This window comes from Tupaia chinensis, unplaced genomic scaffold (genome assembly GCF_000334495.1).
Source record: "Tupaia chinensis unplaced genomic scaffold, TupChi_1.0 Scaffold000131_1, whole genome shotgun sequence".
NCBI classification, from domain to species: Eukaryota; Metazoa; Chordata; class Mammalia; order Scandentia; family Tupaiidae; genus Tupaia; species Tupaia belangeri.
Window position 1 is genome coordinate 953,594 of NW_006159600.1, and position 15,635 is coordinate 969,228.

Below are 15,635 nucleotides of genomic sequence, written 5' to 3' on the forward strand. Positions count from 1 at the left end.
GTATGGGCCCAGCTGGGTTCTACTTTATAGTATGCTCTTTTTACTCACTGGGGTTTAGGCCTAAAGTCAGACTTGAGTTCATGTATAGGTATGTGTCAGCTGCGTACTGTACTGGATATATTTAGACTAATTAAGTTCACTGACAGATCATTTGGGGAGGGGGGAGGCAGGCAATCGTGAATGCCAGGGACAATGTGGGAGGAGGATGGGTCATAACAGAGGGAGAGGGATGGGGAATCTAGGATGGCAAAACAAAAGGCAAGGTATGCAGGACACAAGAATTGGGAAATTATTTGCTGAGAACATATATGTTGACGTGCTTGATTGAGCCAATGCACAGTGTATTTTGGATGGAAAATTCATTTGTGTGTTGTGATGGGAAAAAAATTATAATAAAAAATAAACTATAAAAAAAGAAAAAGAAAAACAGTTTCAACCAAGAACACTATGTCCAGCAAGACTATCCTTCAAATGGGAAGAACAAATAAAAGTATTCTCAGATGAACAAAAACCAAAAGAATTCCCAGCACTAGGCCAGCTCTACAGGAAGTACTGAGGGGAGTGATGTACCAGGTACCAGGATAACTAAAGAGACAGACAGCAATAGAACAAGAAACGACAGAGAAAACGGCTAACAGAATGACAGGGGGAAATCTGAAGATATCAATAATAACACTGAACGTTAATGGATTAAATTCTCTCAGCAAAAGACACAGACTGGCTGAGTGGATACGGAAGCAGAAGCCACCTATATGCTGCTTACAAGAGACACACCTCACTGACAAGGACACACATAGACTGAAAGTGAAGGGCTGGAAAAAGATATTCCTGCAAATGGAAACTTAAAAAGGCTGGAGTAGCGATGCTGGTGCCAGACAAAGTAGACTTGAAGATGAAAGATGTAGGAAGAGGTAAAGGGCATTGAACAGTACTGAAAGGACTTGTTCACCAAGAAGATATAACACTTGTAAATATCTATGCACCCAACACAGGAGCACCTTAATGCATCAAAGAGACGATGTTAGATTTCATGGGAGAGGTGGACTGCGACACAATAATTGTAGGGGTCTCAATGCCTGCTGACTCACCTGGACAGATCACCTAGACAAAAAATAAACAGAGATAGAGATCTAAATGACACCGTCCATGAAATGGACTTGACAGACATCTACAGAATATGTCACCCAACTGCCACAAAACACACATTTTTCTCACTCCCACATGGAACATTTTTGAAGATTGGCCACATGATAGGGCACAAACCAAGCCTTTACAAATTCAAAGATATAGAAACTATATCTAGGATCTTTTCTGACCACAACAGAATCAAGCTTGAAATCAACTACAGAAAGAGCCCTCAAAAATTCATGAACATATAGAAACTAAGCAACCTACTCCTAAATGACTTAATGACCATAGAAGAAATTAAGACTGAAATGAAAAGGTTCATAGAAACCAATGATAATGGGAACCAGCAGTTAGTGTAATGGCTATGTTGCTGGACTCCCACGTAGTCGACCGCGGTTTGCGTCCCGGACCCGGTGGCTTAAACTCACGCCAGGTGCATGTGCGTGCGTGCCCAAGATCCCGAGAGGAGAATGGAGGAGAAGGGATTGCGGCGTGGCCATCCCCCCTGGGGGGTGATTTCTCACTTTCTATCTCTCTGTCTGTCTGGTGAGCGCACGCGCCCTATAGCAAAAACCTCTCAAAAAAAAAAAAAAAGAAAAAAGAAACCAATGATAATGAACAAACAAGTGTTTGTAACCTACGGGACACAGCAAAAGCAGTCATAAGAGGGAAGTTCATAGCAATTAGCACACTCCACACACACGCAAACACACATGCACAAAACCCAGAAGAGTGGCATATAAACGACCTAACAACACAATTCAGAGAACTGGAAAAATAATTCCACGAGAAAAGAAATAAGATTGGAGCAGAAATAAAATGGGCCATCTCCTGGACGCCAGGGGTGTGAGGGCATCTGTGGGAGCTGGGCAAAGGGAGCAGGTCGTCCTATCAGAGCTTGTGAATTGAACCTCTGCATTTCTAACTTAAGATTTCAAAATACAGGGGACCAGCAGTTGGCGTAATGGCTATGTTGCTGGACTCCCATGTAGTCGACTGCAGTTTGAGTCCCAGACTCAGTGGCTTAAACTCAAACTAGGCGCATGTGCGTGCGTGCCCAAGATCCTGAGAGGAGAATGGAGGAGAAGGGATTGCGGCGTGGCCATCCCTCCTGGGGGTGATTTCTCGCTTTCTGTCTCTCTGTCTCTCTCTCTCTGTCTTTCTGGCGAGTACACATGCCCTGTAGCAAAAACACTCTCACAAGGAAAAAAAAATTTTTTTAAATAAAGATTTTGAAACACATCGTGACTCCTGTTCATTACTGTAAGGCTTCTGTGGGTAATCTTGGAGACAATGGGAACGAGGACGATTGGAACGGGCTTTTGACTACTAAGGACCGCTCCGAAGCGTGTGACCTAGAAACCCTCCCTGCTTGCTTTGTTGAATTGGCAGATCCCTGAGTGCAGCTGCTGCTGTCCGAGAGCTAGACGAACACTGCGTGGCTGCCCTGTGAGAGTGGAGCTGTCAGATGGTGAGAACAGAAGTGGAAACCATGGACCCCACTCCCTTGGGGTTGTCGCCCTCGGGGTGATTACTGGAGAAGGAGCCCTCCACCTTACTGCAGATCTCCATGAAGCTCCTCTTCTGGAGCAGGTCCCTTTGCAGAGATAGGAGAAGAGAGAGATCACTGTCTTGGGAAAGAAACCACAAGCCGTCCCGAACTTTCTCTAGGTCAAATGGAAGGAAACAGAAGACCAATTTGCAAGAGAAGTGGCCACGGGAAATGACTTCGTTTGACAGGAGTAGGTACAGAAATTCAAGTTTGTCTGAGACTTCATGAGCTTGGTGCATTTCTAAGACGTTTCAGTCGCTCGCATTTGTCTGTCTCTTTAGGCGATGACACACGTGTAGATGTACTTCTCTAGGGTCTGAAATGGGTCCTATGAGGCATGTGACACCCAGATTTGTTACCTTACAAGGCTCCCTGAAGCATGACGGCATTGGCTTTGAACTTCGGTCTTGCAGCCTCTAGATCCTTCCCAGCTAAAGTGTGGTATTTAATACAGAAAGAGCTGGCAGGAAATGAATGGAGATACCCCTTCTAAAAATAACTGGGCTGCAGTTGAACAGGCAATCTTGTAAAGCTGCCATGAACATAAGCCGGTAAAAAATATGAGATGCACCATTAAAACGAGAGGTTTTGAAAAACTCCAACTAGTCTTGGGTAGAGGTCGCCTAGTTGATACAGAAGCTGTTTCAAGGAAGTTTATCTCGAGACCAGCAGTTGGAGTAATGGCTATGTCGCTGGACTCCCACGTAGTCGACCACAGTTCAAGTCCTGGACCTGGTGGCTTAAACTCACACTGGGCGTGTGTGCGTGCGTGCCCAAGATCCCGAGCGGAGAATGGAGGAGAAGGGATTGCGGCATGGTCATCCCCCCTGGGGGGTGATTTATCGCTTTCGGTCTCTCTGTCTCTCTTTCTGGCGAGTGCACACACGCTATAGCAAAAACCTCTCTGAAAGAAAGAAAGAGAGAGAGAGAAAGAAAGAAGGAAAGGAAGGAAGGAAGAAAGAAAAGAAAAGAATAATGATAAAATTAAGTAAATACTGCTGTAGAAAAAAAGAAAGAACAAAAGGATACAGCTGCTATGGAGAAGAGCATGGAGGCCCCTCGACATGGCGGCGCAGCGGTGCACGTCCGGACGCTCAGTTCCAAAAGAGCTGAAGTCTGAGTCTCAAACGCATGTCTCTGCGATTGATCGACGTTTCCATGGTAGCGAACGTGTGCACAAGTGTGTGCGTACATGTGCACAGAGAGTGGGAGACAGAGACAGGGAGAAGCGCTCTCTGCAGGGTCTGACCAGGCCACCGTCACCTTCCCTGGCCTCCAGTTAGTCGAAGCCTTGACCCAGGGGGCCAGGCCCGAGGTCAGCCGCGGTGCAGCCGTTGGCCATGGCTGTGTCTCAGGGCTAAGCCTCGGGCAGATGTGCTGCTAATAGCGGAAAATACCCCAGCCTGGGCGATGTTCAAGAACAGAGGTCTCGGGACCAGCAGTGGGCATAATGCTTATGTCACTGGACTCCCACGTATCCGACCACAGTTCGAGTCCTGGACCCGGCATCTTGAAACTCGCGCCAGATATGTGTACGTGTGTGCCCAGACTCCCAAGAGGAATGGAGAAGGGACTGCTTGATTGTGGCCATCCCCCTTGGAGGTGATTTCTCACTTTCTGTCTTGCTGTCTCTCTGGTGAGTGCATGCGCACAATAGGGGAAAAAAATCTCTCTTCAAAAAAGAGGGGAACCAGCAGTTAGCGTAATGGCTATGTCACTGGACTCCCACGTAGTCGACCACGGTTCGCGTCCCGGACCTGGTGGCTTAGAACTCACGCCGGGCGCGTGTGTGTGCGCGCCCAAGATCCCGAGAGGCGAATAGAGAAGGAGGGATTGCGGCGTGACCATCCCCCCGGGGGGTGATTTCTCGCTTTCTGTCTCTCTGTCTCTCTCTCTCTGTCTGTCTGGCAAGCGCACGCGCCCTATAGCAAAAATCTCTCAAAAAAAAAAAAAAAGAGCAGAGGTCTATTCGGCTCTTATTTGGGGGCCCAGGGCCCAGGGCCACATCTGGTGAGGGCCTTCTTGCTGGTGGCAGTAGAGCAGAGGGCAAAGTTGAGCGTGCCTGTGTCCATGCCTCTGTCTTGGCCCCCCCCTTATAAAGCCACCAGGGGCTCTGTGGCCTGGTGGTTAGGGCAGCCAGATCCCACAGGGTCAACTGCACAGTTTGAGCCCTGGACCTGACAGTTTGAGAAACATGCCAGGTGCATGTGCGTGCCCGAAACCCTGACGGAGGGAGAGATGGAGGAGGAGGGATTGCGCTGCGCCCGTTCCTCATGGCAGGGGCTCTCTCCCTGTCTCCCTCTGGCAGTAGAAACATGAAGAAAGGAAAGACAGAGAGGGAGGCAGGCAGGCAGCCGCCAGGATGAGTCACGGGGGCCCTGCCCTGAGGACTTCATCGTAATCTCCTACAGGCCCTGCCTTCCGACCCGCAGTCAGATCGGCTTTCCACCTTCTCAGCCCGTCTCCCCGAATCTCAGCTCACGCATTCTGGGGAGACGCATTCACACCATAGCAGGGACATTAAATAAGCAAGACATTCATAAAAAGACACGTATGGGGGCCAGCAGGCATAGTGGCCGACGTAGTTCAAGTCCCGGGCCCAGGGGCTTGAGACTCACGCTGGGCGCGTGTGCATGTGTGCCCGAAATCCCGAGAGGAGAATGAAGGAGAAGGGACTGTGGCGTGGCCATCCCTCCCGGAGGGTGACTTCTTGCTTTCTGTCTTCCTGGCCAGTGCACATACCCTATAGTAAAAAAGATCTCTAAGAAGAAAAGACAGATGCTGAGCGGTTCGACTGCACAAGTCCTTGGAGTAGTCGGATTCAGAGGCTGAGAGGGTGTGGGTGGCTTCCGGAGATGGGGAAGGGGTACCGAGTTTCAGTTTCATGAGAAAGGTTTAGAGACGCCCGGTGGTGCTGGGACCACACTGTGAACGTACCTAACACCACCGAACCATACACTTACAGACAGGTAAGACGGGCCAGCAGGTGAGTGGTAGTTAAGGTGCTAGACTCCCACAAGGCTGACTGGTTCAAGCCCCAGACCTGGCAGCTTGCTTTCTCCCTCTCCCTCTCTCTCTCTGTCTCTAGTCAAATTGAAGAATAAAAATAAATAAATGGGGACCAGCAGTTGGTGTAATGGCTATGTTGCTGAACTCCCATGTAGTCGACCGTGGTTGGAGTCCCAGACCCGGTGACTTAAACTCACGCCGGGTGCGTGTGCGTGCGTGCCCAAGATCCCGAGAGGAGAATGGAGGAGAAGGGATTGTGATGTGGCCATCCCCCCTGGGGGTGATTTCTCGCTTTCTGTCTCTCTGTCTCTCTCTGTCTTTCTGGTGAGCACACAGGCCCTATAGCAAAAACGTCTCAATAAATAAATAAATAAATAATTCTTAAAAAAAAACCAAAAACAGGTAAGATAGCAACTTGTATGCTACATATGTTGGGGATTTTGGTTTATTTGCTTGCTTGTTTTTAGAGATATTTTTGCTGTAGGGTGCTCGCACTCGCAGAACAGAGACAGAAAGTGAGAGATCACCTCCCAGGGGCATGGTCACGCTGCAATCCCTTCTCCCCCATTCTCTCAGGATCTTGGGCACGCACATGAACCCAGTGAGTTTAAGCCCATAGTCTGGGATTCAAACCATGGCCAGCGAGGCGGGAGTCCAGTGACAGGACCGTCACCGCATCTGCTGGTCCCACATGCTGCGTACGTTTTACCACAGTGAAACACGGAAATGTATGTATACGCCGAGTCCCCGAGCTCCCAGCCCGCCCCAGGTGTAGAAGCAGGCGCTGCCTCACTCTGCACTTAACGCTCCTGGAGGGCTCCGCGAGGGCGAGTTTGAGCACCTCGAGGTGGGACACGCGGCCTCCGGCCCTGTGGGAATCCGGCCCCGTGGGAACAGCTGCCTCCACCTGGAGTTTCTCCCTCTTTTGCTTGGCTTCGTTTTCCTTCTCCCCCAGAAGCGGCTCAGGGAGAATTTCTGGAGCAAGGCCTGTCGGAACGCTGCCCACGCCTCGCACAGCTGTTAGCTCGCTGCGATGAACTCCTCAGCCAGGATTGCCCCCTGGTGTTCCCGTTCTGGAGCAGCTCCGTCTGGGCGCGATTCTGTGCCGGCAAGGCGAGACCCTCGAGCTCCTGTTCAAGTGGGAAGTCTAGCAGTGTTCGTGCCTTCCCCGCCGTAGAACACCTCGGCGTGCCAGTGACCGGCTTCTGACGCTGCAGAGACATTGTCGTAAGCGGGAATGCAAACGTTAATTCTGAGAGTGTTACCAGGGCAACAAATCGTCAAGCCAGACCACCAATCAGCACCAGGGTTTTCTCCTTGAAAGTGATGGTTCAGGGCCAGCTGGCAGCACAGTGGTTAAAGGTTCTGGACTCCACATGGTCACCTGTGGTTTAAGTCCTGGACCCAGTGGCTTGAAAAACACACCAGGCATACAGGACCAGCAGGTAGCATAATGGTTATGCCACTGGACTCCCACATCGTCCACCACAGTTCAACTCCTGGACTCAGAGGCTTGAAAATCACACCGGGCACGTGTGCGTGCGTGCCCAAAATCCTGAGAGGAGAATGGAGGAGAAGGGATTGCGGCATGGCCATCCCCCCTGGGGGGTGATTTCTCGCTTTCTGTCTCTCCAGCGACTGCATATGCCCTAAAGCAAAACATCTCTCTTAAAATAAAAAGAAAGAAAGAAAGAGAGAGAATCACACCAGGCACATGTGCATGTGCGCCAGAGATCCCGAGAGGAGTTGGAGGAGAAGGGGTTGGAGTGTGGCCATCCCCCCGGGGGTGATTTCTCCATTTCTCTCTCTCTTCCTCACACTCCCTCTTGTTTTCTGTCTCTTTCCAGTGAGCACAAGTGCTTTATGGCAATAATAATAATAATAATAATAATAAATACACGAGTAACAAAAAGAAAGAAAGAAAGTGGTTGTTGCAGTACCGGCAATAATAGCTAATCTCTCTGAGCGCCTGAAGGTTATTTTGTGTGGTTCCCATTTTAAAGGTCAGATCTCTGGGAGCAGAGCACGGAGCACCTTGGCCACGTCAAGCACCCGCAGGTCTCCGACCTGCACAAGACCACAGACGTGTTTACAGTCTTCCGAATGCTCACTTGTCGGCTTCTCACAGCAGATTCCTGAAGTTCGTTTTCTGGCACAGAATAATCCCTTTCTCCTCTCTCTGTTTCTCTCTCTGTCTTCATCTCTCTCCTTCTCCCGGATAACTGCAAAGAAGAGAAGGCATCTTCTTCATTTCCCTTAAACTCCTTCTGGTTAATTATCGAGACTTGATTTTTTTTTTTAAGGTCAAACCCTGGGACTTGATTAGCCTTAGAAATACAAAGCAGGGGCTGGCAGGTGGCATGGGGGTTAAGGTGCTGGACTCCCACATGGCTGCCTGTGGCTCGAGTCCCGGACCTGGCAGCTCGCTTTCTCACTTTCCCTTTTTCTCTCTCCCTGATCAAATTTTAGAATAGCAATAATAATCATAATAATAAGTAAAATAAAATAAAATAATTATTAAAAAAAGAAGTACCGAGCAGGCCTGTGAAGTCCCGCGTGACGTTGCGGTGGGAACACACATGGGCCGCAAGGCCGTTAGTTGCTGACAGTGCGAAAGGGACGTGCCCCCCAACTCTGCACTCACTGCAGAGGACAAGGCAAGGCCAGGGCTGGCTGACCGCCCCGGGAAAGGCAGGGCACGTCGCTGCAGCGTGAGACGGGCAGCTTCCCTGGAGAGCCACGGGAGGCCAAGGTGCCAGCTCCCTGGGAACCTTGCCACCCAAAAAGATGACGCGGGGACAAAGAAGACCGACGGCCACGGCACAGGTCACAGGGTCCGTGGCTGAGCTGCCAACCCTAAACCGCAGCGGAGCAGGCCCGTGTCCTGCAGCTGTGACCTGGGGACCCCACTGGAACCCAGGAAGCAAAGAGGGACCGTCTCCTGTCGGCCCCCACGGGAGTCAAGGACACGAAGGAAACTGCCGTTAGGAGATCGCCCTGGTATGACTGGGGGGCCCCAGTCTGCACCGAGAGAAACCTGGTAAGCCGCATTCGCATGCCAGGCACATGTATGAGGTGCCCCAAATCCTGACAGGATGGAAAAATGGAGGAGGGGCTGGGGCGTGCCCACTCGGGGTGGGGAGAGGGTGGCGCTTTCTCTCTCTCTCTCAAGCACACATGCCCTCTGGCAAAGTAAAAAAAGAACAGTAAGTCCCATTTGGAGTGCCCCCATTTTTTCAGCAAGTCAGTGCACCCAGAGGCTAGCTGGGCTTCAGCATTCCCTGCTGCTGCTTCTCCCAGCCGAAGACGCTGACCTCGCTCACTGAGAACTGGGTGTTGAGACAACGCGGTTTCATATTCCCCGTCTTTGTACGAGACTCGGTGTAGGTCCGTGTCTGGAATAAGAGCACCTCCCCGCGCTGCTCACCCTCCCTGAGGCTGCGTGAGCTGCGGGGGCCGCGGAAGGAGTCCAGTGTCACCAGCACTTCTTTTCTAAGTTTGATTTTTTAGAGGTTTTTGCCTTAGGGCACGTGTGCTTGCTAGAGTGAGAGAGAGAGACAGACAAAATCGCACCCTGCGGGATGGCCATGCCACAATCCCTTCTCCTATATTCTCCTCTCGGAATTATGGCCATCCACACGCACACACGCACATGCACCCAGCGTGATTTTCAAGCCGCCAGGTCCAGGTCTTAAACCACGGTCAATGCAGCCCTCTAGCGCCTTAACCACCATGCCACCAGCTGGCCCCCCGCACTTTCAGTAAAACAGCAGTGGACCAGCGCGCCCACACAGGACATGGGCAGTGGACCAGTGTGCACCCACGCAGGACATGGGCAGTGGACCAGTGTGCACCCACGCAGGACATGGGCAGTGGACCAGTGTGCACCCACGCAGGACATGGGCAGTGGACCAGTGTGCACCCACGCAGGACATGGGCAGTGGACCAGTGTGCACCCACGCAGGACATGGGCAGTGGACCAGTGTGCACCCACGCAGGACATGGGCAGTGGACCAGTGTGCACCCACGCAGGACATGGGCAGTGGACCAGTGTGCACCCACGCAGGACATGGGCAGTGGACCAGTGTGCACCCACGCAGGACATGGGCAGTGGACCAGTGTGCACCCACGCAGGACATGGGCAGTGGACCAGTGTGCACCCACGCAGGACATGGGCAGTGGACCAGTGTGCACCCACGCAGGACATGGGCAGTGGACCAGTGTGCACCCACGCAGGACATGGGCAGTGGACCAGTGTGCACCCACGCAGGACATGGGCAGTGGACCAGTGTGCACCCACGCAGGACATGGGCAGTGGACCAGTGTGCACCCACGCAGGACATGGGCAGTGGACCAGTGTGCACCCACGCAGGACATGGGCAGTGGACCAGTGTGCACCCACGCAGGACATGGGCAGTGGACCAGTGTGCACCCACGCAGGACATGGGCAGTGGACCAGTGTGCACCCACGCAGGACATGGGCAGTGGACCAGTGTGCACCCACGCAGGACATGGGCAGTGGACCAGTGTGCACCCACGCAGGACATGGGCAGTGGACCAGTGTGCACCCACGCAGGACATGGGCAGTGGACCAGTGTGCACCCACGCAGGACATGGGCAGTGGACCAGTGTGCACCCACGCAGGACATGGGCAGTGGACCAGTGTGCACCCACGCAGGACATGGGCAGTGGACCAGTGTGCACCCACGCAGGACATGGGCAGTGGACCAGTGTGCACCCACGCAGGACATGGGCAGTGGACCAGTGTGCACCCACGCAGGACATGGGCAGTGGACCAGTGTGCACCCACGCAGGACATGGGCAGTGGACCAGTGTGCACCCACGCAGGACATGGGCAGTGGACCAGTGTGCACCCACGCAGGACATGGGCAGTGGACCAGTGTGCACCCACGCAGGACATGGGCAGTGGACCAGTGTGCACCCACGCAGGACATGGGCAGTGGACCAGTGTGCACCCACGCAGGACATGGGCAGTGGACCAGTGTGCACCCACGCAGGACATGGGCAGTGGACCAGTGTGCACCCACGCAGGACATGGGCAGTGGACCAGTGTGCACCCACGCAGGACATGGGCAGTGGACCAGTGTGCACCCACGCAGGACATGGGCAGTGGACCAGTGTGCACCCACGCAGGACATGGGCAGTGGACCAGTGTGCACCCACGCAGGACATGGGCAGTGGACCAGTGTGCACCCACGCAGGACATGGGCAGTGGACCAGTGTGCACCCACGCAGGACATGGGCAGTGGACCAGTGTGCACCCACGCAGGACATGGGCAGTGGACCAGTGTGCACCCACGCAGGACATGGGCAGTGGACCAGTGTGCACCCACGCAGGACATGGGCAGTGGACCAGTGTGCACCCACGCAGGACATGGGCAGTGGACCAGTGTGCACCCACGCAGGACATGGGCAGTGGACCAGTGTGCACCCACGCAGGACATGGGCAGTGGACCAGTGTGCACCCACGCAGGACATGGGCAGTGGACCAGTGTGCACCCACGCAGGACATGGGCAGTGGACCAGTGTGCACCCACGCAGGACATGGGCAGTGGACCAGTGTGCACCCACGCAGGACATGGGCAGTGGACCAGTGTGCACCCACGCAGGACATGGGCAGTGGACCAGTGTGCACCCACGCAGGACATGGGCAGTGGACCAGTGTGCACCCACGCAGGACATGGGCAGTGGACCAGTGTGCACCCACGCAGGACATGGGCAGTGGACCAGTGTGCACCCACGCAGGACATGGGCAGTGGACCAGTGTGCACCCACGCAGGACATGGGCAGTGGACCAGTGTGCACCCACGCAGGACATGGGCAGTGGACCAGTGTGCACCCACGCAGGACATGGGCAGTGGACCAGTGTGCACCCACGCAGGACATGGGCAGTGGACCAGTGTGCACCCACGCAGGACATGGGCAGTGGACCAGTGTGCACCCACGCAGGACATGGGCAGTGGACCAGTGTGCACCCACGCAGGACATGGGCAGTGGACCAGTGTGCACCCACGCAGGACATGGGCAGTGGACCAGTGTGCACCCACGCAGGACATGGGCAGTGGACCAGTGTGCACCCACGCAGGACATGGGCAGTGGACCAGTGTGCACCCACGCAGGACATGGGCAGTGGACCAGTGTGCACCCACGCAGGACATGGGCAGTGGACCAGTGTGCACCCACGCAGGACATGGGCAGTGGACCAGTGTGCACCCACGCAGGACATGGGCAGTGGACCAGTGTGCACCCACGCAGGACATGGGCAGTGGACCAGTGTGCACCCACGCAGGACATGGGCAGTGGACCAGTGTGCACCCACGCAGGACATGGGCAGTGGACCAGTGTGCACCCACGCAGGACATGGGCAGTGGACCAGTGTGCACCCACGCAGGACATGGGCAGTGGACCAGTGTGCACCCACGCAGGACATGGGCAGTGGACCAGTGTGCACCCACGCAGGACATGGGCAGTGGACCAGTGTGCACCCACGCAGGACATGGGCAGTGGACCAGTGTGCACCCACGCAGGACATGGGCAGTGGACCAGTGTGCACCCACGCAGGACATGGGCAGTGGACCAGTGTGCACCCACGCAGGACATGGGCAGTGGACCAGTGTGCACCCACGCAGGACATGGGCAGTGGACCAGTGTGCACCCACGCAGGACATGGGCAGTGGACCAGTGTGCACCCACGCAGGACATGGGCAGTGGACCAGTGTGCACCCACGCAGGACATGGGCAGTGGACCAGTGTGCACCCACGCAGGACATGGGCAGTGGACCAGTGTGCACCCACGCAGGACATGGGCAGTGGACCAGTGTGCACCCACGCAGGACATGGGCAGTGGACCAGTGTGCACCCACGCAGGACATGGGCAGTGGACCAGTGTGCACCCACGCAGGACATGGGCAGTGGACCAGTGTGCACCCACGCAGGACATGGGCAGTGGACCAGTGTGCACCCACGCAGGACATGGGCAGTGGACCAGTGTGCACCCACGCAGGACATGGGCAGTGGACCAGTGTGCACCCACGCAGGACATGGGCAGTGGACCAGTGTGCACCCACGCAGGACATGGGCAGTGGACCAGTGTGCACCCACGCAGGACATGGGCAGTGGACCAGTGTGCACCCACGCAGGACATGGGCAGTGGACCAGTGTGCACCCACGCAGGACATGGGCAGTGGACCAGTGTGCACCCACGCAGGACATGGGCAGTGGACCAGTGTGCACCCACGCAGGACATGGGCAGTGGACCAGTGTGCACCCACGCAGGACATGGGCAGTGGACCAGTGTGCACCCACGCAGGACATGGGCAGTGGACCAGTGTGCACCCACGCAGGACATGGGCAGTGGACCAGTGTGCACCCACGCAGGACATGGGCAGTGGACCAGTGTGCACCCACGCAGGACATGGGCAGTGGACCAGTGTGCACCCACGCAGGACATGGGCAGTGGACCAGTGTGCACCCACGCAGGACATGGGCAGTGGACCAGCGCGCTCACACAGGACAGGGGCAGTGGACCAGCGCGCCCACACAGGACATGGGCTGTGGACCAGCGCGCACCCACACAGGACATGGACAGTGGACCATGCGCACCCACACAGGACATGGGCAGTGGACCAGCACACACCCACACAGGACATGGGCAGTGGACCAGTGTGCACCCACACGGGACATGGGCAGTGGACCAGTGTGCACCCACACGGGACATGGGCAGTGGACCAGTGTACACCCACACAGGACATGCAGGTACTGCTTCATGAGACTGCAGCTCACCACACCATACTAGGACGTGTGGGCAGGTCGCGGTGCCCGCTTGCTCCTTCTCCGTGCCCCGTCCCGCGAGCGAGGCCAGGTGGGGCCAGCCTTTGCTCTGAGACTGCGCTCTCTCTCCAGTGTCGGAGGGAAGTGATGCTGTGGAAGTCTCTCTGGAACTGATGGGATACGGTTTCAGTTCTCCCTTTCACGACATTTCGGAGGGGCGCGCAGCTGTGCCCAGCGTGGGCCCAGCCAACATGGCACACGCTGCCAGGCTACTGTGCCCCACAGGCTGGGACCACACAGGAGGCCCAGGGCCACCTCCAGTCAGCCATGGGTGGTGTGAACCTGGGATCGCAGCGACCCCAACCCCAGAGGCCGGCCTGGACAGCAAAGCAAGACCCTGGGAAAACAAGAGCCAGCTGCGGGCCAGGCGGTGTGTGTGGGGAAGGCAAGGCGGCCGGATCCTGCATGGCTGACCGCGCTTCAAGGCCCTGACCTTGCAGCTTAAAAACATGTGGACACGTGTGTGTGCGTGCGCGTGTGCCCCAAATCCCAAGAGAATGGGGAAGAGGGATTTTTCTCTCTCTTTTTTTCCTCTCTCTCTGGCGGCTGCACACGCCCTGTGGCAAATTTTAAAAATAAATAAAATGTAAAAAGCTAGGTGTGGAGCTGGGGAGGGGTGCAGCAAATCCTCTGTGAGGCAGGCCCATGTGGGGAGGTTACTGGTTCATGTCTGGAGACCTCCCTGAGGAGCAGGGTGCACATGTGTCCATGGTAAGGGCGGGCCGAAGGTGCGGAGAGACGGCAGAGTTAAGATAAGACCCTGTCCAGGGCATCGACTCGTGTTCTCTGTCATGGGGAGAAATAAATAAACTTTAAAAAAAATAAATAAAAGAAGGGACCAGTAGTTAGCGTAATGTTTATGTCGCTGGACTCCTACGTAGTCGACTGCGGTTTGAGTCTTGGACCCGGTGGCTTAAACGCACGCCAGGCACATGTGCGTGCGTGCCCAAGATCCCGAGAGGAGAATGGAGGAGAAGGGATTGTGGCGTGACCATCCTCCCTGGGGGGTGATTTCTCGCTTTCTGTCTCTATGTCTCTCTCTGTCTGTCTGGCGAGAGCACGTGCCCTATAGCAAAAACCTCTCAAAAAAAAATAAATAAATAAAAATAAAAGAAGAAGAACTGGGAACAACAGATGGCATAATGGCATATTGCTGGACTTCCATGTGGTCAAACGTGGTTTGAGTCCCAGACTGGGCAGCTTAAACTCACTCATATTTTTTTTCCTTTTATAATCCTTCTTTTCCCTACTTCCTAGCCTTTGCACAAGATCATTCTGCCACAAATGCTTTAATTTCCCAAAAATAACAATAGAATCAGAATTATTTTCCAAAAATCAACCTACTTATCTCTTTCTCTGTGCTTCCAAAATGCTATATTCATTCCTCCATCCTAGCAATAATTAAAATGTCATCTGGGAACCAGCAGTTAGCGTAATGGCTATGTTGCTGGACTCCCACGTAGTCGACCGCGGATCGCGTCCTGAACCTGGTGGCTTAAAACTCATGCTGGGTGCATGTGCGTGCGTGCCCAGATCCGGGAGAGGAGAATGGAAGAGGAGAAGGGATTGTGGCCTCGGAGTCCTCAGGGGTGGGGGGTGTGTGTGTGGGGGGGTGATTTCTCACTTTTTATCTCTCTGTCTCTCTCTTTCTGGCAAGCGCACACGCCCTATAGCAAAAACTTCTCAAACAAACAAACAAAACACCCAAGCAAGCTTGGTCTGCCTTCAGGGAAGCTCTGAGCTAGAGTTTGGAAGAGGTGTGTTGGCGAGCAGGAGTGATGTTATGAGGGTCATTAGAAAGACGCGCTTGAGCGCGGAGCTGGAGCACGCCGGAGAACCGACAGAACGTGCTTCGGGGCTACGAACAGCTGACATTTATTGCGCGTCCGCCCCGGTCAGCGGCTGACTTAAACGTTGCGTGCGTGTCGGCCACTTGGTCCTGCAAGTCTACGAAGCAGGGATTGCCACGGCGCCGTTTCACAGTGCAGGCAACCCGGGCTGGGCGAAGGCGGCTTTCCCAACGTCCCGGTGAACGGCCCGCAGCACCGGACCCAGCCCAGCGCCTTCGGCTCGGTGGAGGGCCCGGGGTGGGGAG

At 54.7% G+C, this 15,635-nt stretch overlaps 1 protein-coding gene across 1 annotated transcript in view; it reads right to left on the minus strand.

Moving 5' to 3' along the window:
* The window catches only part of OSCAR (osteoclast associated Ig-like receptor), a 39,401-nt gene that overhangs the window by 18,651 nt on the left and 5,115 nt on the right, over window positions 1-15,635 (minus strand).